Source organism: Cebus imitator, unplaced genomic scaffold (assembly GCF_001604975.1).
Source record: "Cebus imitator isolate Cc_AM_T3 unplaced genomic scaffold, Cebus_imitator-1.0 Scaffold39, whole genome shotgun sequence".
In the NCBI taxonomy this organism is placed as follows: domain Eukaryota; kingdom Metazoa; phylum Chordata; class Mammalia; order Primates; family Cebidae; genus Cebus; species Cebus imitator.
In genome coordinates this window covers 2,772,794-2,799,164 of record NW_016107354.1, presented here as the reverse complement: position 1 = coordinate 2,799,164, position 26,371 = coordinate 2,772,794, and the positions used below count along the sequence as shown (strand labels likewise).

General features: G+C 42.5%; 1 protein-coding gene across 10 annotated transcripts in view; it reads right to left on the bottom strand.

Moving 5' to 3' along the window:
* Positions 1–26,371, bottom strand: part of TEAD1 (TEA domain transcription factor 1) — a 273,150-nt gene that overhangs the window by 149,683 nt on the left and 97,096 nt on the right. The window lies entirely within an intron of this gene.

The following is a 26,371-nucleotide window of genomic DNA, read 5'->3' as shown; positions in this document are numbered from 1 at the left end:
AAGGCATACAACAGATCCTCCCCTAAAGTCTTGAGAAAACATGGCCCTGCCAACACCTCAACCTCCAGCTTCTCACCTCCAGAACTGTGAGAAAATAAATGCCTGTTGTTTTAAGTCACCCAGTTTACGCTACTATGTTACACAGCCCTAGGAAACGAAGACAATTAGACACTAGCAACTCGCTTGCTGAGCTGCGTGAGACCGAATCCGGTGAAGGTGCTCAACCTGTTGATCAGGGCAGGATGGATTTCCATTCCTTGTCGGAGGTACTAAGGAATGAGCCAGGGAGTGAGCATCCCCCTTAAAGGAAAAGTAGCTACTGAGACACGTGTCCGGGCCTCTGGCCTCTTGCAGGGCATTCACAGACTGCAGCCACAGCAGATGGGCCCATTATGTGCACATACACACACCCACTTGGGTGCTTCTGCTGTGTTGCAGGAACAGCTCTGCTCCTTATAGGTGGGAACAGTTGTAGGCCCGGCTCACCCCAGAGGCCCATTCTGGCCCCAGGAGGCTCTGACAGGAAGACCTCCAGCCACACTGGGTTAGGGGATGATGTCAAAGCTCAAGGGCCCTCCTGGAGAGGAATAATCAGAACCATCATTGTGGCCCTCAAGCTGACCTAGAGAGGGTATTCCGGGTCAAAAAGAGAGGGCCTGGATTACCCAAAATCCATCAATGCCATGAGGGTTCTTTTTTTTTTTTTTTTACTTTCTTAAACAGTAAGTAATATACAGAGAATGTTTATTCTCACTCCTCAGACTCTTCAGAATGTACCTGCTCTTATTTAAGCTGTTACACTCGGCCCCATTACTTTGGTCATCAAATAATCTCAAAGAGACTACCACACTAATGAGGACAGAGATGAACATGACACAGACCAGACCTGGTGAGAAGAGACAAAATAATTAAGCATATACTGGGTGCTTAGGACACGCCAAATGCATCACAGGAAACCTAAGAAATGGAGACTAAGTGGAATGAAGTAACCTGTGGCAGGGCCACACAGCTCATACCTGGAAGTGGTAGAATTTAAAATATGGGCTCTAAGCCCTACTCCCTTCCTACTCTCCCATAGCTATTTCCTATCAGAGTTAGCCAAAGCAAGCAAAATTTAGGAGGGGTTTGGGGCAGACCAAAGGTCAAGGCCATTTTACTCCAGAGCCATAAGAATGAAATAGCGGCTTCTGTTAACCACTTCAGTGTTCCAAACCCAATTATTCAAAGTAATGTATTCTACATACTTTTGAGAATACTTATATTCTCAAGGGATATCCCATGCTCTGACTTCTCCCAGTAAGGATGGGTTTTTGAACAAATGGAGTCAGATCACAATGTGAAAGTGAGTTCTAGACAGTCAGCACTCGGTGAGATCTCTACCAATCCCACTCCCTTACAATCACTGGGCTTAACAACAAAGAGATCATCCAAGATAGTTCTCTTTTGATTCATGATACACATCCTACATGCCCTTTTCCTAACAATGTCTTTACTTCACCGTGTCAGTGGGTATCTAAAAATGGTGTTGTTGTTTTTTCTTTTTTTAATGAATGGAATGCCAAACTTGAGGTATCTGCAAGAAAAGTGAAAACAGTCAATGTTCTACAAACTGATAAGACAGACAATAAAGGAAAAACTGAACAAAATACTAAACAGATATTGCATGAAAGAAACACAGTACGTAATATGTCATTACTTAAGCTCAGCTGTTATCACAAATAAAAATCAAATAAACTGTATTTTCTACCTCTAAAAAGGAAAGATATTTAAAAACTAAATATCCAGTATTGATCACAGACTGAGGAAATGACCATTCTCATTACTTTTTTAGTGGAGTGGACACTGGTATTTGGAAATATTATCATAGCTCTTAAAGAAAATAATCTACGCTTTAACTGTGCCATTCCACTTCTTGGAACTGGTCCTAAAGAAATAATTATATATATCACCCAAAGACATTCACTGTAGTTACTTGTAGTAGGGAAAAACCACTTTAATTATTCAAAAATAGGCAACCAGTTAAATAAAGTATATTTATAAATTAAAAAAAAAAAACTTCATAGATTTTCAATGATGGCAAAAATCTCCTTTTTTTTTTTTTAAAAAAAGAGACAAGACGCACTATGTTGCCCAGGCTAGAATGCAGTGGCTATTCACAGGTGTGAGCATGGTATACTACAGGTCCAAACTCCTGGCTGAAACGATCCTGCTGCCTCAGCCTCTGAGTCACTGACTACAGTCATAAGCCATCATTCCCAGTTAATTTTTTTTATTTTTTGTAGAGATGGGGTCTTGCTATGTCGCCCAGGCTGGTCTCAAACTCTTGGCATCAAACAATCCTCTTGCCTCAGCTGCCCAAACCACTGGGATAACAGGCATGAGTCACCCTGCCTGGCTCATTTTTTTTTAAACGCTTTGGGACCTGGCCCATAACCAATATTTTTTGGTTAGCTTTACTATATATAGCTCATTTAATCCTCACAGCACCCATAGGCTGTACATATCCAGACTATATGTTCTAAAACCAGGACTTCTAATAGGACAATGGAGTAAAGTACTGAGAACTTCACATTTAAGTGTCAATGGTTATCATACAGACATGAATAAACAGGCTTATATCAAAGAAGGCAAACTAAAGAGAAATGCAACAAGATTTCAGACTTGCCTATATTTTTATATCTAGGTCAAAACAACTTCTTCACTGGACTATATGGAATTTCTCTCTCTCTCTCTCCCTTTTTTTTTTTTTTACTATTTTCCCTTTACTTTTCTTTTCTTGATACTTTTACATTATCTTTACCCTTCTTGCCCTCAAGCATTTGAAAGGTCAATGACAGTGGCCTGGAGAGAAAATATTCCACAACAGAGAGTTATCATTTATCTACCAAACAGAGCTTGAGGGAAATCTCCCTTAAAAACACTCACTCACTTTTGTCCTATTTTGGTACTCACCAAACAACTTTCTAATCAGAGAAGTTGATCTCAAATAGTCCCCATGTACCTCAAGGAGTGTCCCAGGCACATGCCCAATGTCCGTCACCCTGCAGCCTGACCTCCCATCCCTGAAGCACTTCTGCATGCCCACCTATCTTAGTTTCAGGGAAGATTAGCGTCCATGTCTAGTTCATTTGTTCCCTTGTTATTGTTATTCCTAGATCTTTCCAGTTTCTGTAATCATATACTATGGTGCATTTAAATGTTTTGGTTTAATTTGTTTTGCGTGTAATAAACATTTCACCTATGTTCTACAAATAAATAGAGCTGCTTTGTTGGGCTTTCTACGGCCTTTCTATAGCCACTTAGCTTTATTCTGCCTATTAAGGATGCATTTTCCCTTACTCCTTTATCATTTACTTATAGGAAGAGCTAATAACTCAAATGTAAGAAAATATTAGAGAACTGACTTACATTGGCCCCAAATCTCAATCAAGAAGTCCTGTCCTTGACACTGATGCTCTCTGACTCCTAAACTTTGCAGACACCTCTAAGATGTTCCACCCCCACAAGCACCCACCTGCAACCTATCACTAGTTACAGCCAGAAAAAAAAAGGCCTGCTGATCAGGTATCTTAGTCATAAAAATGACTATAACAAGCACCTGCTGAAAAGACACTTTACAAAAGAAGACATACATGAGGCCAACAAACATATGAAAAAATGCTCATTATCACTGGTCATTAGAGAAATGCAAATCAAAACTACATTGAGATACCATCACATGCCACTTAGAATGGCGATCATTTAAAAATCTGGAGACAACAGATGCTGGAGAGGATGTGGAGAAATAGGAACACTTTTACCCTGTTGGTGGGAGTGTAAATTAGTTCAACCATTGTGGAAGACAGTGTGGCGATTCCTCAAGGACCTAGAAATAGAAATTCCATTTGACCCAGCAATCCCATTACTGAGTATATATCCAAAGGATTATAAATCATTCTACTATAAGAACACGTGCACACAAACATTCATTGCAGCATTGTTCACAATAGCAAAGACTTGGAACCAACCCAAATGCCCATCAATGATAGACTGGACAGGGAAAATGTGGCACATATACACCATGGAATATTATGCAGCCATCAAAAATGATGAGTTCGTGGTGTCCTTTGTAGGGACATGGATGATGATCCTGGAAACCATCATTCTCAGCAAACTGACACAAGAACAGAAAATCAAACACCGCATGTTCTCACTTACAGGCGAGTATTGAACAATGAGAACACATGGACACAGGGAGGGGGGCATCAAACACTGGGGTCTGTTGGGGGGAAATAGGGGAGGGATAGTGGGGGGTGGAGAGCTGGGGAGAGATAGCATGGGGAGAAATGCCAGATATAGGTGAAGGGGAGGAAGGCAGCAAATCACGCTGCCACGTATGTACCTATGCAACAATCTTGCATGTTCTTCACATATAACCCAAAACCTAAAACGGTATTAAAAAAAAAAGAAGCACCTGCCCACCCCAGAAACTGACAAGGCCCTTAGTGCCTTCTAAAGATATCCCAGTACTGCCAGAATCTTCCCTCAGATCAGGAATTAATCTTCAAAAGCCTGAAATGTTGAGAGTAACTCATATCATAACAAGAAGAGGTCCTTCCCTGCTGACTACAAGGAATGCAGAACTGAAAAGTCTGGGAAACACCAGATACCTTTAGTTGACAAAGGTTTCTACAGAAGCCCTGCAAGAGACTCCCTGAATTTCCTTAAACACAAACCAAACTTAAGCTGTTCTCTGGAAGTTATAAATTAGAGAGGCCAAAAGCTTGGCATTTCCTATGCATAAACAACATATAAGAAGACAAACACGAGAGTAGCTATCCCTGGAAAATCTCCTCTATAGGGCATCCTAACATCCAGTCCATAACAGACCAGGGCATTCAGATGCACCTATAAAAATAATGCTACTGTGAATATGTGCGTACAAGTCTTTGTGTGGGCATATGCTTTCATTTCTCTTGGATAAATACCTAGAAATAGAATTGCTCTATGTTTAACATTTTGAGGAACTGCCAGGCTGCTTTCCAAGGAAGCTGCCCCATTTTACATTCCCATCAGAGCAACACATGATGCTTCTGTTTTTGCCTCCCACACCAACACTTGTTAATGTCTCTCTGACCACAGTCACCTGAGGGTATGACACGGTATCTCACTGGGGTTTTAATTTGCATTTTCCTAATGGCTAATTAGATTAAGTATGCCTTCATGTGTTTCTTGACTATTTACATATTTTTTATATATAAGATGCCTCAAATAGAGATGTCTGTTTAGATCAACTGGCAAAGGTAGTAAATGTTTGAATCAGTAAATAAAGATAAACAAACGAACTCCTTTTTAAGTCCCCATTTGTCTGAGATTCTTTAATACTGGAGATATGGGGGACAAACATGGGGAAATACAAGGGTTCCTTCACATTATTCCTATTTGTCAAAGTTTAACAGAATTACATTCATTGTCTCTGCCCAGTACAACTTAGCGATAAATGTCCAATCATCCTCATCTTACAGATTTAAGCTGTCATTTACTAAGTACCTACTATGTCCAAGGGATATGGAGATAAAGATGACATGTTAATCGCCCTTGAAAAGTTCACCACCTATTAACAGAGGAAATGAACCCCAAGAAGTAAACTGACTTGCCCAAGGCCCACTTAACCAGAACGGCAGAGCCCACATCTCCTTGATGTCCGTGTCCATGTCCAAGTATCACAGTCCCACCAGGCTGGGAGAAAACAAAACATTAGGCTCAGGCCCTGCTGCAGACAGGTTCTCTGAAGGGCAGGTAGCAGGCACTGAAGGTAGCAGGGCCCCACTCTCTGCCCAGGTTCAGCAACTGCCAATAGAGGGTTTGGGGATGGCGCCTCAGTCTGCATGGCTGGCCTTTCCCCCAGCCAGCAGCCTAAGAACAGCCCTACAGAGGTAATGAGCTGAAACCTGTAGCATACATACACGCTGCCACTGCTTAGGCAGAAAGCTGTCACCAACAAATGATAGATTTAAATAGCAGAGCAAGGACTCAAGCAGCCCTGGCCTGACAGAGGCTGCAAAGCAGCTGGAAGCTGCAGCCCCCCACCAAGGTGGGTCTGTTCCGCTGAGCCCCCTGGGCAAATCGTGGGCTGTAGGGTAGTGTCTGTGCACCAGCTGAGGCTCAGGCAGGCCCAACTCGAAGCAATGCCTCCACAGGCCCACCTGAGCCCAGCCATACAACCCAACTGAGTTCGGGCTTCCACATGTCGCATGCTTCTCTCGATACATATCCGTGCTGGAGACGTGCAGCCCAGGAGGCTCTCAGCTTGCATTTGTTGATGCTAATTATCAATCTGGCTGAACAGCCATCTGGAGGGAGATGTCGGGTGTAAAGGCACACTCACCAGGACTCTAGGTTCCCACCTCCTACCTATTCTGAGCCAAACTCTTTCTTGTCTGCTCGCTCTCTCAAGGTATTCAAAAGACGCTGGCTACATGCTCAAAACTTGAACTTGGATGGCCCTGGAAATCATTAGCCAACAAAAACCGTATACTCTCGCTCAGGTCACCGTACTCTCTTAAAAAGTGTTTCATTTTTGCTTCTTTTCAAATACATTTCACGAATATAGCAAAAATAATAAAAATATATAATAAAAGCAATGCTAATAAGAACGACTATGTGCTGAGAGCTTACCCTGTGTCAGGTACTGTCTACGAAACCAACGCAAGTTACCTCACCTAACTAGTACAACCAGTCCTCGGGGTAGGTGTCATTGTCCCCATTTTACAGAGGAGACTTATTAAAATCAAAATCATACAACACCTAGAGGTAGTAATGCTAGATCTTTCTAACCCTGAAGTGCATGTACTTTTAACAACCTGAGGTGACGAAATCTCAACTTATTATGTGTACAGGAGTCTCAATTACATAAAGACAGTTTGGGGCCAGGCGCAGTGGCTCACGTCTATAATCCAAGCACTTTGAGAGACCAAGGGAGTAGGATCACTTGAGGCCAGGGGCTTGAGACCAGCCTGACCAACACAGCCAGGCCCCATTTACTCAATATTTTTTACACAGATCACCCCTGTAATTCCATATTCTCAGTGCCTAAGGGCACGATATTGTACAAGACAGTCCCTTTAAAAAGTCTGCTTTGCTCTTACTTTAAATATTGACTAGGTCTTATATATACTTCACAACTCTGGTGAAGTACTACATTTTCATATTTGGAAATGTGTACACAACGCTTTTTTAAAGGTTTCATTTTTGCTTCTTTTCAAGTGAATTTTGTGGATATACCAAAAATTTACAAATCTGTTAATAATATTACCAAAGCTAATTTACCAGTATACTATCTCTCAGTCAAAAGGCTTGTCAAAGATATTTAGCAAAAGGTGAAAGATTTGGCAGGGCGCAGTGGCTCATGCCTGTAATCCCATTTTGGGAGGCCTACGTGGACGGATCACCTGAGATCGAGAGTTCGAGACCAGCCTGGCCAACATGGGAAAACCTTGTCTCTACTAAAGATACAAAATTAACCAGGCGTGGTGCTCAGTGCCAGTAGTCTCAGCTGCTCGGGGGGCTGAGACAGAAGAATCGCCTCAATCCGGAAGGCAGAGGTTGCAGTGAGCCGAGATCACCCCATTACACTCCAGCCTGGGTGACAAGAGTAAAACTCCGTCTCAAAAAAAAAAAAAGGGGGAAAGCTTAATACAGTCTGAAGATAAACCAGAGTATCATGTCAAAGATATCTAGAAAATATTTGCCATTTATTAGAATTATAGCTCTCATCATCAAAACTGGCTGACATTTAAAATAATTTTAGTTACAAGCCAAGATGTTATAGCCTCAGTATTTTTCTCCAAAAAACATAATTTTATGAAATTAAATGCATACATTCTTTAGTTTTTATATTCTTAAGCTATAAATGTGAAATATGTTGGCTTTGTTTATTTAAGATTTTAAATCAGATTGCTTTGATCAAGTAAAGCAGAAAAAGTTCTATATTATATAGCCAGCTCACTTCTCTACTTTTCAAAGATTGGAAAATAAAGAAATGCTTTTAAGCTCTTTAGCTCTCATGAACAATTTAATCTGTCCAATGAAAAAAAAACTTCCTTCAACACTAACCAAAAAATGATGTATTTTTACTGAATTAGCGTCTCAGAAGGCTCTAAAGCTCCAGGTATGTGATACCCACCACATCGCTACTTTCTCCAAAGCTTAATAGGAACCATTAGGGAACCGTCCCTTGATCCAGGTATATCACACAATGGTTGGCAAAAAGGAAGTATATAATTGCAACATATCATTCCCTTTCTTGAGTAGGAATGTGTCCCTTAAATGAGAAAGAAAAAGGCCAAAAGAAATCAAAGATCCAGCAAGGTGATGCTGTGTCCAGGTGGCACACCTTTCTATTCCAAATGCCATGCAGGTGTCATATCCCATGGCCCACCCCCGAGGATAGGGTGAGAGACCTGGGCCCAGGCTTGCTTTCCATGTTTCACTACCCATCAGCCGGTGATCCTTTCAAAACCTAATCAGATCACACTCCCCCTCACAGTGAAAGCCAAAATCATTACAGAGAGGGCTATGAGACTCTGCAAGAGCTAGGCTGTGACCTCCATGCTGGCTCCCCTCTCCTGCTGACTCCACTCAAGCCATGGAGGCCCACCAGTCCTCAAACACATCAGGCACGCCAGGGCTTTGATGCCTGTGGGGCTCTCTGCCTACAACACTCTTCTGCAAATGTCTATTTGGCTTATCCCCTCAATCGCTCTCATCTCTTTCAGGTTTGAACCATCCCTCTCTATCTTCCTTCCCTGCTTTATTTTCCTCTTTATCACTTCCACCACCTAACATACATATCTTCCTTACCTATTACCCCCACTAGAATGTAAGCTCCACGAGTTCAGGAACTCCTGTCTGTTGTTGCTCACTGCAATATCTCCAGTGCCCAGAGCAGCATCTGACATATCCTTGGCACTCAATAAGCATCTACTAAATGAAAGAGGCACTGTGAAACCATGCCCCAGAGGGAAGCAAAATCAGGCCAGTCCTTACTAAGTAAGGTTGCAATATAAAATACAACCACAGCATAGGATATGCTTGTATTAAAAAATTATTCTTTGTTTATCTGTAATTCCAATTTAACTAGGTCTCTCATACTTCTATTTCCTAGGTCTGGCAATCCTACTGCTAACTCCAGTGAGAAAATGGGCAAATCCAGACCACTCCGGTCGGCTGTGAGGGGCAGAGGTCCAAGGACACAGCCAGAAGACCCAGTGAAGAGCCATTTTCTCTCCTCTGGCCTCTGTCATTGAGGATCCATGGTGGTCTGGGTTCTGCCAGCTTTAGATAGAAAAATAAGCCAGTGCAGGCTGAGAAAGCTACCAGGCAGAACATTCATCTCCACCTCTTCTACTCTCAAAAAAGAATACCTTCTCTGCCTAAATCCCCATTTGGCTTGGTCTCAGCAAGCCCCAGCTGCTTATGTCCCCTCCCACTCTGTGCTGTGACTGTGGAAAACACACAGACACCTGGGAGACAAGTAACTATGCCCTGTTCCGTCACACACCTGTCAGGAGCCCAAGGCCTTGGCTCCCCTCCACCTCTGAGACAAAAGATTGCATGGCTGAGTTGCTGAGCTCTAGCTGGTGCCACAGGCTTGTAGAATAGGATGCTTCTCTTGTGATTTGCATGTTACCAGCATGCTATCTTATGCTATGTGCAAGAGACAACTGAATATATGCTTAGAAAAAAAGTAAGTTAGTAAATTATGACATACCCACACTCGCCACTGAAAATCAAAGTTCCTGGATCTAGGTTCTGAATAGTCATGGACTGTCAGAGATATGCTCATGTTATTCACAGGCTTCCCATCTCCTGGGCCCTCCAACATGGGAGATCCCTGAGGTTTCTATCCTCCAGATACCAAGATCCGCAGACCAAACCTCCAAAGACTAAGATCTGTTAAGTTCCCAGAACCTAAAGTCATGTGGGTCATAGGACCAGGAGGAGGGTAGGGGATGAGGGAATATCACCTGGGATAGGAATAAGAATTGAACCAAAAGTGAAGGCACAGGAAGGAAGATTATATATCTTGCTTTGCTATGGTTTATTTCTGTTTTCCTGGTGTCATTGTTAACACTGCCCCATTTATTCTCCAAAGTGTCTTAGTTTGAACATTAAATGATGTGGTCATTCTAGGCACCGGCCAAACTGGGAACGACCTCTGTGCCCTGGAACCTAGGACCTGTGGGACAGGAGGAAAGAGCCGTGCAGGAGCAGCTGCAACCAAGCTGGGCCAACTCGCCCTCAGAATTGGAACCAGGAAAAGGGCATCTCTGGGCAGCAGCTTCCAATCTGAAAACTGAGGAGTCTGGGCTGATCTCTCCAGATCCCTCCAGCTCTGTGTCTCAGAGAACAGCTGGGAGGGTACTTGTCCTACTCTCCTACCCCCACTTACCCAGAGCACATGCAGGCCCACACGTTCCCCACAGATCCCAGGCACAGGCCACCAGGAGCCCTGGCCCTGGCTCAGAAACATCCTCACATTAGGGTGTCAAATGACTGAAGAGTCAGTCTTTGATCTGACACAGAGAGAGGGCAGGGCTTGCTGCATCTGGCAGGTCATGCCTACCGTCTCTGGGTTTTCTCCAATCTTCTCCACACTCATGCTGGCCCCCAGAGAGCAAGCTGGAGCAGATTTCAAAAGGGGGCTGATTCTCCAGCTTCCCCTCACCCTGGCACGCTGCAGGTCTGCACTTCTCAGTGACAGGAGCAACAGTTAACAGGGTAGCTAAAGCCTTGCAACTGAAACTACCAAACGGAGCTGAGCAACACTCCCAGGGAGGATGGGAAGAAGGAGATCACACACGAAGCCCAGACCAGTTCTGACTTAAGGAAAGGGAAGAAGGAACTATGATCCTGGACCTGACCCATTAACTCACCTTAGGGAGCCAGAATGAAACAGACCAAGACATTCAGCACCTCCAGCACTTGCAAGAAAGTGATCTGCTTCCATCAACACAGCACCAAGAGAAACACTTCAGCACACTTAGTACAGTAAACATACATGAATTCAGCCTCCCCACTCCTGTATTTGTAAAGTTTCATGTGACATGCAAGATGCTTACTCAAGACAATGACCCTTAATGCTTCCAGTGGATTCTCTCCTAGCCTGTCTTCCTTTCTGTCCTTTCCTTCTGTCTCTGAGACAAGCTTGTCCACTTCCAGGGTCTCAACTCCAAACCCTGTGATGTGTTCCAAACTGTTCTCAAATCCAGAATGCTCAACTGCCCAGTGCCCACTAACACCATCCCCATGAAGTGCCCCAAAGCCCTGCCAACTCCATACAACCCAAACTCATCACACCAATTCTAGCCCTTACAACTTGTCTCCCTGCTGCACACCTGTCTCTATAAATGGCACATCTTTTCCCCATCAGAAAACCCTACAGAGACCTCTCATCTCTAATATACCTAATCTAAATACCTAATCATTAATATACTGACCTAAAATGTCCTTCCCATCCATCCCCTCCTTGTCACTCCCACAGCCTCTGACTTAGTTCAAGCCCTCCTCATCTCCTACCACGAATGCTGCAGTATCAATCTCCTTATAGGAGATAAGGCTCCCAGAGTAATTCTCCTCAAACACTTGTTGAATATCCTAAAAACTGGGGCTCCCATCCCCCTTCCTGTGCATATGCTGCATACACAGAAAAGCTGTGAACCTCTGATCTTATTGTTCGAAGGACACTGCCACTGCCTGACACTTCACTCCCACAACGTCTCAGCTTACAAGCCACACCACACTCCATCCACCCTTCTAGACATCCCACATGCTACCTCTACCAGCCCCCTTACTATTCCTGAAAACACTGTATTTTCACATCTCTCTGCCTTTAGCCTTCTCTCTCCTCCACTTTGTCCAACCCTGAGGGGCAATTCGGCCTAGACAATTCAGACTGTGAACTGTCTTAGCAGTCAGACATGGAAGGTTTTTTGGAATCCCAGCTCCACCACTCAGTAGCCATTTGACCTTGAGTGTCAGTGTGTGACCTAAATATCTGAGAAACAGCTCACTAGGTTTTCCCCAAAACTGAAATGGGAAATTCCCTCCACAGAAATATCCTTGGAAAAAACACTGTGAGAGGTTTTCACAAATAAATGCATCTTAGCAGAGAACCTTCCTACCTATTGGCACATGTCTCCCAAGTTCTAAAGGAGGAGCTACCAGTAAGCAGCACAAGGCATCCACAGAGCCAACTGCAAAGCTTTACCAGCACTAACTTCCAGAGCACAAGGGCTGGGCTCTGGCCATCTCCCAATGAGAGGCTCAAACACTCAGGCCCAAAGACACCCTGCAAAGAGCAAAGCTGGTCAGCAGGGGACTGACTGTGAGAAGATAAGTTCTCCTAGACACTGCTTTTTAAAAAAAAAAAAAAAAAAAAGGGATGAAAATTCTGGACTTTGTCATCCAGTGATTTAAAAAGTGTGTATGCGCACACGTGCGCGCACACACACACCTCTGGTTTAGTGACTTCCAGACACAAAAACTCTGGTTTTTATCACCCTGACAGTGATTACTCTTTTGTGAACAAGACCCTGTTTAGTGACATCTGGATCCTAAGACCAAAGTTCAACCACATTTTAAGGGTAACTAGATTCAGGTTTACGGGGCACTTTTGGGGTATCAGGATCTTGCACCACATAACTTCATTCACCTTCTTCAAAAGCAGCACTCGGCTCCCTCTATACTGCTGCCACAGATTCAGTCACCTTCTCCCTCACCTGGTATTTGAGTTAACTGGTATGTTCATCTGCTTTCTCAGCATTCTCCTCTCTTTCCATCTTTGCTACTATAAAAGTGCTCTGCACCCCAAGTAAGAGAGCTATTATTGCAATGGTAGCTAACATTTATCACCCAATTTATCAAGGCCAGGCATGATGCTAAGCATATATAAGAAGTCATGGGATTCTGAGATTCTGGTAAGGATTACACTGAATCTGTAGATCAATTCGTAGGTACTGTTGTCTTAGCAATGTTAAGTCTTCCAACTCATGAATATAGAATGCCTTTCAGTTTATTTAGGTATTTATTTCAACAATATTTTGTAGTTTTAGAGGTAAATGTTTTGCTCTTTTGTTACATTTATTCCTGTGTATGTTGTTCTTTTTCATATTATGGTGAATAAAATTGCTTTATTTCATTTTCAGGTTATTGGTTAAGTATAGAGATACAATTGAGTAGCTAGGCACAGGGGCTCACGCCTATAATCCCAGCACTTTGGGAGGGCGAGGAGGATGGAGCACCTGAGGTCAGGAGTTTGAGGCCAGCCTGGCCAACATGGTAAAACCCCATCTCTACCAAAAATACAAAAACTAGCAGGCATAGTGGCAGACACCTGTAATCCCAGCTACTTGGGAGGCTGAGGCAGGAAAATCACTTGAACCTGGGAAGCAGAGGTTACAGTGGGCTGAGATTTGCGCCACTGCACTCTAGCCTAGGTGACAAGAGCAAAGCTTCATCTCAAAAAAAAAGAAAGAAATACAATTGAGATTTATGTATTTATCTTGGACCCAGAAGCCTTGCTACAACTGTTTATGAACTTTAATAGTGTTGTGTGTGTGTGTGTTTAGCTACATATAAGATCGAATGGAGATACTTTGACTTTTACCTTCCCAATCTGAGTAATTTTTATTTCATTTCCTTGTCCAACTACTCTTACTCCAGTATAATATTGAATGGAAGGAGTAAAAGCAGACACCCTTGTCTCACTCCTGATCTCATGAGGAAAGCATTCAGTCTTTTATTATTATATATTTGCTTAGATTTTTCACAGATGCCCTTTAGGAGGTAAGAGGCCCTCTTCTAACCCTAGTTTGCTCATTATTTACATCATGAAGGGGTGCTGGATTTTGTGAAATCCTTTTTCTATATCTGTTGAGATAATGTGGTTTTTTTCTTCATTCTATTAATGTGGTGTATCACATTAATTTATTTTCAGATGTTAAACCGACCTTGCATCCCTGGGATAAATCTCACTTGGTCACTGTATATAAACCTTTTTATATGTTGCTGAATTGGGTTCATATTTTGTGGAGGAGCTTCATATCTATATTCGTAAGAGATATTAGTTCTTTTCTCATGATATCTTTGTCTGATTTTGCTGTCAGGATAATATTGCTCTCAAAGAATAAACTAGGTATTCTAAGTATTTTTAATGTATATCTAATTTAAGCTTCACACCAAAGTTATGAGATAGGCACCAATATTAGTCCCACTGTTCAGATGAGGACATGGAGGTTTAGGAATATTAGTGAGTCCATGGTTACACAGCCAGTGAAGTGGCAAAGCCAGGATTTAAACCCCAACAGCCCTTACTCCCAACCCTATGCCCTTTACCACCAATGAAGAACTTACTCCAACAGGCCGATAAGCCCCCTTATATATCAGCCAATGAGCTAGCTAGATTTTTGCAGCCTGGAAACTCACCCTAACTGAATACTCTGCTGAACTCCACAGTGAGGGCTTACTTAGTTCATTGCTCCTGGTAACTGTATCATTCAGGATCAACAATGTCATCTTAGAATAGTCAGTAGTGGAAATTATTTTCAGGCAACTAAAACTAAACCCACAGTCAACCTGAAAAAAGGAACATTTACACACACACACACACACACACACACACACACACACACCCCTCTCCCACTTAGAAACTTCTCAAATAAGCTTATAAACATATTATGTCCGGTATATACCAGGGAAAAGAAATGGTCAAAGACTAACTTTCTAGAATTATGCCTTACTATTGTGAACAAATTACTCTAGTTCACGATATCTCAGGTGTAAGATCAATATGGTTATGATGGAAAAGTGTCAACAGGGGAGTAGGTTATTGTAAATGAGTTAATTCTCCTAAGTTGTTTCACCAAGTGGTTTCTCAAGATAAAACAATCCAACAGAAAACATCCTGGTCTCTGTGCTTTAGTTTCTTATTTATGTAATCAAAATTCTTGCCCATGTTGTTTCACTAGACTGTTGTAAATGTCATAAAATGGCAAGAATGCAGGAAAGAAAACTCTTGAGAGGCAAAAGACAGAATTTTATTACCAACAACTTTCACTAATTCAAACATTGAGGACCTAATGTGTGCCCAGGACTGTACTGGAGGCTGAGCGGCACTGGCCCTTGGAGAGTTCTCAGTGGGTATGGACCCACAGAAATAAAGCCTGATAGTGCTTACTACAGCTTTAAAAAAAAAAAAAAAAAAGCATCTTTCGAACCCTTTAACAAACAGCTAAAAATCATGTACTATGGAAACATAAGAGAGGAGAAAATTAGCTCTGCCTGTGGAGACTAAGGAAGGCTTCAGAAAGGATGGAGTATTACTGTTCTTCAATAGGGTCTGGAAGGACCAGTAGGAGTCTACCAAGCAAAAAACAGGATGAACAGTATCCCAGACACCAGAGAAGCCCATTCCTCCTTTTCTATTGTTTATCTAGAACCAAAACTCTCTTCCACCCTAGACAGGCAGCAGTGCAGGGATGCCGAGTTCTGGGCACATCAGGACTGGAGCCGGGATACGAACCCCAATCAGTTTGACTCCAGAGCCTGAGCACTTAACCAGTGCTTTCAAGATTAAATATAATTAATGAATTCAATGAAATGAGAATCTGACCCTGGGCAACTTACTAAACCTCTCTAGAACATGGTTTCCTCATCTGTGATGTGAGAATAATAGTAGTTATTCATAAGACTTGTTACAAGGTTTCAATGCTAAGTGTTCAGAACAGTACCTGGCATATGCTGCAAACACTGGATAAATATTCATTATTATTATTATTATTATCTTGAGTCCCAGTCACAACACTTGCCGTGGTCAGTCTATGCCTTACTAAGATTCGTACATTTCAAAAGGTTCCTAACACAATGCATGTGTTCAACCCACTTGACAATTCCGTTCATCTAACACTGTTTGTGGTTGCTGTATAAGGACACATGGGGACTGAGAGAATGCTTCCTAATACACACGGTTTACAATCCAAGTAACCTAAATAGCATCTTTCATAATCAGGATCGTATCACCATTGCATTTTGTGTGTTGCTGTGAGACAGAAAATACAAGGGCACATCTTAGTACAGAGATTGCAATAACAGTTGAATAAACATGCAATCCGATACCTCACATCTGGCATGTCATCATTCCCAATACTTTACTCACAATCAAATATGTTTAAGGCTGTGGCTACTTTATAGGTACAAATGTCTTTATCAGGACGTTAACGTGCACCAAACCTCTCTCAATAAAAGCAGTCATAAACAACAATCTCCTCTAAGCTGTCATGGAAGCTACTGTGTTTGTAATAGAACCATTCATCTAAGAGACAGTTGCCAAAGCCCATCTGAACACAATAGCAGGCAAGTCACAGAGCACAGAGGCAGACTCAGGGAAGAGGGCAGGCATAGAGTGGGCAATTGGGAACTTTGTAAATGGCTGAAAAAACTCAGCTTATTAACATATGTTAAATATTACCCCAGAAGCTGTAAAGCTTTGGGGTGATATATTTCCCCCAAAGCATTCTCTTTTGGGTAGCCTAAAAGTTCCTTGCAAAAGAAACAATGTTCTATGGAAATTTTCAGCTAATTACCAATTTCACTGCCTGTAGGGGGGAAAAAACTACAATGCAATTAAGAAAAAAATTTTTAAATAAATTAAACATCCAGGGCAGCAGGTTTCACTGTCATACCTTTCAGACTGTGTTCTAAAAGGCTAAGAGGGAGAGGAGACTATATTGACATAGGAACACGCTTTAAAAAATAAATAAGGTTGGGCACAGTGGCTCAGGCCTGTAATCCCAGCACTTTGGGAGGCTGAGGTGGGAGGATCAACTGAGATCAGAAGTTCAAGACCAGCCTGGCCAACTTGGTGAAACCCCATTTCTACTAAAACTACAAAATTAGCCAAGCATGGTGGTACATGCCTGTAATCCCAACTACTTGGGCAACTGAGGCAGGAGAATTGCTTGAACCTGGGAGGCAAAGGCTGCAATGAGCCAAGATCATGCCATTGCACACCAGCCTGGGCAACAAGAGCAAAACTCCATCTCAAAAATAATAATATTAATAATAATATCCAAATGGGCTTTGAAGAACAAATTTCATTTTATTATTTAGCTGGAACTAAAATATTTGAGGAAAGGGAAGGTGGGCAGGTGGAATAATCTGCAGGGTATGCATAGCAGGTCAATATCAAGCCAATCAAACACATTCGTAATGAAATATAATTAACAGTTATAATCAAATCAGAATCTACAGCACACTGTAAAGTACCCGGAGTGTTTTTATTCTCTAAAATCCACCCACCTCTGTCCAAAGGCAGTACATATACAAGATTACTTGCCAGGAAGCTATTACAAAGGATAACAAGACCATCAAAAAACATTATTGGCAGAGAGAAGCCCCCAACCCTCAAGGAGTAAACCACATCTACTCTCACGTACAAGTTGAATGAAAAATACTCAGCAGAGACGTGGATCCTGTTCACTCTATTTGTGGTGTGAGCCTATGCACTTTTGAAGACTCGATGTGGACATTTTCCTCTCTCGCTCCCATCACCATCTTACCATAAACAGGAATGTTGGAATAATGCATCTCCAAGTTGGGCCAGCTGACTGACACACCCAAGTGGCCAGGGTACCTGCTCACGTCCTGGACCAATGTCCTAAAACCTCTGATAAGAATGCCCTGTTCTCCTCCTCCACCCTAAAACTGCCACTCTCTGACCACCCGTCCCCTGAGCTCAGCATCCCAGCCACCCACAAGTATAAGAAAGAGATGCTCTCCAAACATGCCTGCACCCCTCCCCACCCACTGTGACCCTGCTGTGACTCCCCTGGGTGAACCCCCCAGTAAATATCACACCACAGCAGACCCAGGCAATATGGTTTGCTTTCTGAGTCTTGCCATTTTCCAAATTTTTCTTTAATGAATATTCTTTACTCAGAACCAGAGGAAAAAATAAACTTGACACAATTATCTTTTTTCTTCTGATTCCAAAAGCAACATATGTTTGCAATTGAAAAAATCTCATTAATACAGAAACATACTAGAAACCAAGTCTCCTATAATCTCATCTCCCTGTGGCAACCACTATTAGTAGACTGTAAATTCCTCCAGATTTTTCTCTAGGATCCTCCCCACGCAACACACTTCTATATTTAAATTTATCAAGTTGAATGGTCTCTAAAATAGCACCTTTACTAAGAGACCAACAGAACACTGCCACCAATAATGATCATTTATTGTAAAAAGACCACTTTAAACACATACTATCACTGGAATGGGATAAAATAAATAACAACAATAACGGATCAGAGACAAGCTCTCACGGGAAATGGAAGACCACAGTGACAGATGAGTGAGGAACTGACGGTCTAGAGATGGGGGTCCAATGGAAGGAGAACAGCAAAACAGTGTTGAACCCAGGCCTGTGCTGCTAAAAACACAAACGTCCACCCACTCCCTACTTGCCCTGATGCTGCGGAGGGCCACTGTGAGGGAGACCTGATGAACCTCCACACAGCAACAGGCTCCCTTTGGTCTCTTCTATCATGTGTGGCTCTGATCCCTCCATGTCTGGCCTGAAGCTCCCCGTCCCCCTGTTCTTTGGCAGAAACTTTAAGGAAGAGGGGCTCAGCTCAATTTCTCCCTTAACTTTATAGCCCTCTAACTGAGCTAGGGACGTTTAATGCTGCTTGATGGTTCCAAAGTATTCTTTGCTACTTTTCCAACAAGTCCTGAACAGGCTTAACTTCCAAAAGCATTAATTTTTTTAAATATAACTTACATTTTTTGACTTTTAAGTTCAGGGGTACATGTGCAGGTTTGTTGTATAGATAAAGTCATGTCACGGGAGTTTGTTGCACAAATTATCTGGTTGCCCAGGTAGTAAGCCTGGTATCCATTCATTATTTTTACCCATCCTCTCCTTCCTCCCACCCTTCACCCAGGCCCGGTGTCTGATGCTCTCCTCTATCTGTCTGTGTCCATGTGTTCTCATTATTTAGCTCCCTCTTACAAGTGAGAACATGTGATATTTGGTTTTCTGTTTAAACTGATTAAAGCATTAATTTGAAGAATTCAAAGAACTTCCTCATACATAATTACATTTTCTCTCAACATTGCTGAGAGGTAGAAAGAAACATGCTGACTTACCTGCCCCATTCTACTGGTGATGGCAACAAGGCTCAAAGAGCTTATATGCCTGGCCCATATAACTATAACCATATATCACAAATAGGCACAGTTTTGGACCAACCAAAGAATTTGGGAGGAGAAAGGTAGAAATGCTGGCATTTTCTTCTGACCTCAATGTTCCTCCTGTCCCACTGCTATGCTCTCTGCATTCTACTGGGTAGATACCACTTACACTCTATGAACATCTTTCCATTCATATCCATGGAGCCATGTACTCCTCAAAGAAATCCCCCCAGCATCTAGTTTACTTTGGTACCTTCTTTACAAATTCATGCTTTACCACTGTGAAGTTCAGCATCTACATGACTAATCAACTAAGTGTGGATGCACCTCACAATGCCTTGCTTCCTCATCTCCCATGCCCATCACCCACATTCACATCAGTTGACCGTATTTGTGACTACACCTCGAAACTCATCCCTTGAAATCTCTCCATCTCTAATCTCAATGCTGCCTCTCCCATGCATGACCAGAGGCTCCTGTCCTGCCTCCTCTCCTACACACAGCAGAGCCTCTAAACAGCACGCCCCATGACCTACCAGCACCTCCAGCTTCAACTTGTCCTTTTCCAGCCTACGACCAAGCTGTAACAACTGTCAAAATATAAATAAATCCAATAATCCTCTTTGCCAATGGGTTCCCTTACAAGTAATACACATCATAGACCTACATTTAAAACATACAACTATAAAACTTTTAGAACAGGACACAGGAGAAAATTTTCAGGAGGCAGCAGTAGGCAATGAGTTCTCAGACTCGACACCAAAAGCATGACTCACAAAAGAAAAAACTAATAAATCAGACATCGTTGAAATTAAAACTTTTGCTCTGTCAAAAGTTTTGCTCTGTTAAAAGTTCTTTTGCTTTGCCCATGTGAACAAGATGAAAAGATACGCTACAGATAAGGAAAAAATCTTTGCAAACCACATATCCAAACAAGGGAGTTGTATCTAGAAAAAAGAATTCCAAAAACACAACAGTAAAAACATAAATCCTCCAATTAGAAAATAAACAAAAGACATGAACAGACCTTTCACTGAAGAGGATATACAGATAGCAAATAAGCACATGAAAAGATGTTCAACATCACTAGACTTTAAGGAAACGCAAAGTAAAAACACATAAGGTATCAATACACACCTATCACTCACAATGAAAATAAACAACGGTCATGACACCAAATGCTGGTGAGGATGCAGAAAACTAGATTGCAGGTGAGAATGTCAAGTGGTATGGCTACTCTGGAAAACACTTGGGTAGTTTCAAAGAAAATAAAATGCTAAATGTACAAATACCGTATGAGCCAGCAAATTACACTTGTGGACATTTATCCCATGTAAGTGAAAATTTAGTTTCATACAAAGACCTATACGTGTATGTTCATAGTGGATTTGTAATGTCCAAACACTGAAATCAGCCCAGATGCCCTTAAACGGCAGAATGGTTAAATGCTGGTACATACACACTGCAGAATAGTACTCAATGATAAAAAGCAAAAAACCTGATACACACAACCTGGGTAAAGCTCCAGGGAATTAAGCTGAGTTGAAAAAAACCAATCCCAAAAGGTTCATGTAGTCTGATTCCATTTATACAACATGTTTGAAATGACAAAATTTTAGAAACAGAGAACAGATCAGTGGCTGCCAGCAGTCAGGGAGAAGGGCAACCCAGGCCCTGTGGTGTAGGAGCTGTTCTGTATTCTGATTGTGGAGGTGGAGACATGAACCTGCACAAGGCTAACACACAGCAAGTAGTGTACACAACTTAGTACACACACACAAATGAGCTCAAGTAAAACTGGGAGAATCTGAGTCAGATCAGTGGGTTGTATCGTTGCCAATATCCTGCTTGCAGTATTTACACTCTAGTTTTGCAAAATGTAACCATTTGGGGAAAGGGAGTGGGCAACATGCATAAAGGATCCCTTTGTGTATTATATCTCACAACTGCATGTGAATCTACAATATCTCAATAAAAATGTCAATTAAAAAAAGAAAGATTTAATACTCTCCAACTTCTCTTGGGCCTTTCACTGCTGGGCAGTTCTTTTATTCACCCTTGTCTGTCTACAATAACACCTGTACTAAGCTTGCTCTACTTTTCAAAAGCCCACCACCCGCTCCGCCAATGTGATCTTAACCTTCATCTGAGAAATGCAGTGAGGCCCCCTCTCGCCCCTCCCCATCCTCCTCCATTCTGCATAAGAGGAAAAGAAGCTCCCTTCCCTTTAAAGTCCTTTCTGGGTTTTGCTCCATCAAATACATCCTCAACTAATAAATTCTTCTCCCCAACTAACCAAATGACCAAGTCTCTCTCCTGTCCTAAAATAAGACTTCTCTTAATTTGTTCTGCCTTCAGGATATCATGTCTCCTTCCATTCATGGCCAAAGTCTCCAAAGACTGGGTCATGGTAATGTTCCTTTTCAGTAGAAAGGGAACATAAACTGAAGAACAAAACTAGTGTCATTCCTTTCCTGCACCAAAACCTTATAAGGACTGCTTCAAATCTTAGTCTCATTCTCTGCTCACTTGTCTCTTATATCAACTCTAAAAATGTGGTCCTCTCTTCTTGGACCCAGACTGCAGCTAGCCCAGTAGCCCTCAAACCTGGCTGATCACCCAAATGACTCAGGAAGCGTTTAGAAATACAGTTTCCCAGGCCACACTCCCAGATATTCTTAGTCAGTAGTTGTTTTGTCTTTTAAGCTCTTTGAGTGTTTCTGTTGACAGTGAGACTTGGGAACCACTAATCTGTCTTCCCTTTTCTGAAAAAGGCAATCACTTTAGTCTCCCAGTGCTACAGACATTCCATTTAAAATCCATGCCAGTTTTGCCCTTGATAAATTGTTAGCCTGGGCGTCACAGGCCATTATCAGATCACTATTCTGGTGATAAGTCTCTAAACTACCCTGCAACTTCAATTGACTGAGCTCCAAGCAGAAATTTCCAACTACTTACAGGTCATCTCCATCTGGATGGTCACCCAGTACCTCAAGCGTATGACAAAACTTAACTCCTCATTCCTCTCCTCCTCTCCTCTCTACAAACCTGCTTCTCCTGCCTCCACTCCCCATCTCACTTAATAGTCTCACCATCCTCCCCATGACCCAGAAATGGAACCTGAAATCAAGCCCCTCCTTCTCTTTCACAAAGTGCATCCCGTCAGCCAGTTCTGTTGGTTTTACCTCTGAAACTCCTCCCTCCCACCAGCACTGCCTGCACCCTAGTGCGGGCCTCATGCTCTCCTACTGGACTACTGTAATAGCCATCTAACTTGTCTTCACGCCTTCAGACCAGGCTTTGTCAAACACAGGCTGAGACATGTCATCTCTCCTGAAAAAAACGTAATGGCTTCCATCTGCCCTCAGGATGAGTACCAGGCACCTTGGTGTGGCCTTCAGACCCGCAACAACACAATGCTGGCTCATGTACCCCTCCCCCAGAAGGTACTCTCATTTCCAAACACATCAGGGCTAGGCCCTTCCAGGCCTCCGTGCCTTTATCACGCTGTTCCTTCAGCCAGAATGCCCTTCCCTTCTCCTTTCTCCTACAAGAGCAAGTCTGAACCTGTGCTCTAGAACTCACGTGAAGTTATACACAACAGTCCTAAAATTACATACAAATATGTGATTTTTCTGGGGGAAAGGGTCCATAGCTTCCTACAGAATCTCCAAGGGATCTATAATCCAAAATAAGTTTAAAAACTGCTACATGATCTTTTTCCCAAAGTTCAAATTTAGCTACGTCTATCTGTCTCATATCCTCTTTTATTCTCAAATATATACAAGTACATTTCCCAATCATAAATAATCACGCTTTGTGCCGCTCCACTACTAAACCAGGTATGTCTCTAGTAAAGAATATACTTCCTTCCATTTGAATATTGGACTCATTTGTATTGACTGGCTTGGTTGTAAATGCTAGCTCCACAGCTTATTTACTATATGACCTTCAGCAAATAAATTGACCTTGGTGGGCCTCGGTTTCCTGAGCTGCAAAATGGGCATAATTATAGTACCTATATTACTGGGTTGTTTTTGAGGAATAATCAAGATAGCAGATCCTGCAACAATGGGAAAGTGCCTGGTACATTAACTGCTCACACAGGTCAGCTTTTTAAGTTATTCTCTGTTGTCCCCACTCACAGTCAAATCACAGTGCAGGCCCTCAATAAATGATTTATGAATCCACATCCTCCTGAATCCCAGGGCTCATCCACTGCCACCACAAAGCTGCTGGAGAGTCTAACTTGGTAATACTTTCACATTCGTTTCCCTCTACCTTCCTTATGACCAATTCTTGAGCCATCTTTAATTAGCTATTTTTTACCCGGATTGCACAAGAGCTCACACCTTCTGCATAAACCTTTGCATACCCCCCACACATTAAGCTTCCCAATCAAAATGCTGATGACGCTGGCTTTGCTATTCTCACAGGAACCAAACTATTTCAAAAATCCCCCATTACTCATCTGTTCTGAACATTCTAGAATTAACCCTTGCTCTGCTACTGTCCATATTTTGTGCAGAAATCCTTTCTATCTCTTCAACTAACATTTGCCAACACAAAAAATAGGGGTTCTTCTTTCTCCATCTAAGATCATTAAATAAACATCTTCCTGGTTTTTTTCCTTCCTTCTCCCTTTCTAGCCAGTTCCTCCTATAGGAGAAGCCCTCAGGGCTTACAGGCTTAATCACCTATGTTCTCTATTTGAACCATAATTCATCTCCCATAAGCATTTACTCAGCAAACATTACTGACACCTTCCTTTATTCCAGGTCTTGAAATATATCCTATGATAGGTAGGGTCCCGGCTTTGGGAGCTTCTAGCCTATTCTATCACATAGCTCTTTGTTTCAATTAACTTGAAATAATACCCTGAATCAGAGGTCAGAAAAAGGAAATCAAAGATGCAACATGACATTCGGATGGAGCACCAAGAAGAACACTTTGCCAAGGCCTGGAGACCCTCCAGGGCTCAGAGTCTATGACCATCTCCGCACCAGGGCTCTGGGGTCTCCACTGACATAGCCTACCTCCCTGACCCTCAAAGAGGTATTGTTTGAGGGTCACAAACAATAGTATCTTACCAAAGGATGAATCTGCAATTATTTGACCACTCCTCTGCATCCAGCATAGGAACCACAGATTTCAGTCTTTTTCCTATACTGACGGATCGTACTTACACTTGCTTGTGTCCATTCTCATTCTGATACTCCCTTGTCAATTCTGCCACTAGCTCTTTTAAAAAGCCCCCTTTCCTATTCTGACTTCTGTTTCTGTGAAGTAAAGAAAGGTTCAATCCTAAGTCCTATGTTATCCTGGCAGGCAAGGCACAGGTCAGCAGCTAGGGAGGATTGGCTAGAGACCCCCACCCCCGAATCTTCACTGGTCTTCACAATTCAGCTCTCTGGGGCTGACCAGTAGTCCTGGTACCCCAGTAAGAAAGGGTCCTTCCTTAGAGAGGACCTAAGCAAGAACCCTGAAGACATCTGCTTGCAAAAGGAGAAAGTCAATAGTAGCCAGAAAGATGTCTGGAAGCAACTGCTCTGCCCAGACTGCTTGTAGGATCCCAGGGCATAGAACCTTCCAGACATCCTCCTGGCCACTACCAAGGCCAACCTTGTGATCTGAGATCCTCTCTGCTATGTTATTTGAGATGATTTCTTCCTGCCAGCATCGGGCCAGGTGCCCTGGACCTTGGTAGCCAAGAATAGGCTTCAAAAGGCTAAATGGAAAGTGACCATCCTCAAAGGGCTCAGACTTCTCAGAAAGCTTTGGCACACAGTCCTGACCTTAGGTCAGTTTCCTGCAAATGAACTTAAGACAGCTCCATGAGGGCAGGGACTATGTCTGTCTGATTCACCACAGTATCCCTGACAATCCCTAGAGCACAGGGCGCGAATACACCTGGTGTTCAATACTGATTCACTGGATTTATGTATAATGGTCTCTACCAAGGAAGGAACAAGAGCTCAGTAGAAAGAGCCCAAAATGTAGAGTTGGACAGCCCTGGATTTCAAACCTGCTAGCTACACCATTTATATTGCCACATGCAAGCCACTTTACCCGTCTCAGACTCAGCTTCCTGTCTATACAGTGAGGATAATAACACCAGCCTCAAAGCATTGTTAAGAGCATTGGACAGACTTATATGTGAAGCCTTTAGCATAGTGCAGGGCGGAGGGCATGTCTTTGTTTTCAGTCCATAAGCACTTACATACCTCTCACTATATGCTAGATACAATTCAAACATTGTAGGCAGGGGTGGTGTCCCAGATAACAGTTCATTTAATTCTTGAAACAATCCTATGCAGTAAGATCAATTAACCCTCCTCTTCAGTTAACAAATTGAGACAGAGAAGTAAAGTGACTCGATCAAAGTCTGATATCTAGAAGTGCAGGGCCAGGATCCTTATTATTTATAAAGTCCAGACTGTTCAGTATTTTACTTCTCTGCCTGTACAGCATGCAACCAGTGAAGGCTAGTTCCTGTTGCTGCCCTATTTGACTATGGGATATATCTGACTAGGGCTTTCAGTTGCAAAGGAAACATATTCAGGTGTTTCCATGGTTTGCTATTTATTTTGTTTTTTAAACTATGGCCTGCTCCTCTGAGATCCAATTTTGGGTAAGTTTGTTGATCAAGAACTTCCCTATCATCTTGTCCTCCTGCTATCTCCTCTCACACGACCTATCAGAAAGAGACACACACACAGCTGTGTAAAAAAAAATGAAAAAGACAGGCACAGAAAAAGAGACAGCCCAAGGGAGTGAGCACACATGCCCTTAGGAACCAAGTCAAAGGATGTCTCACATCCCTTCTAGAAATCCCCCAAAATGACTGTCTACACATAGGGTGTGGAGAGCCACCTATCCACACGGTGCCCAAATGCACCAAGTCTCAGCTCCCCCAAAGACCAAGTCAGCAGAAAGCAAATTAAGCCCTCTCCTCCAGTGGCCAAAACCTCATCATAAAGAGAGTTGTCCTTTTTTCTCCTCTATAAGATTGCATTTGCCCTACTGCCAACCACGAAGAAAATTTCATTACCAAAATAAATCACTTGACCTTGCTTCTCCGATGGTTCAGGATTAGTGACATCACAAAGCACTCTACAAATGCTCTGAAATATTGGAA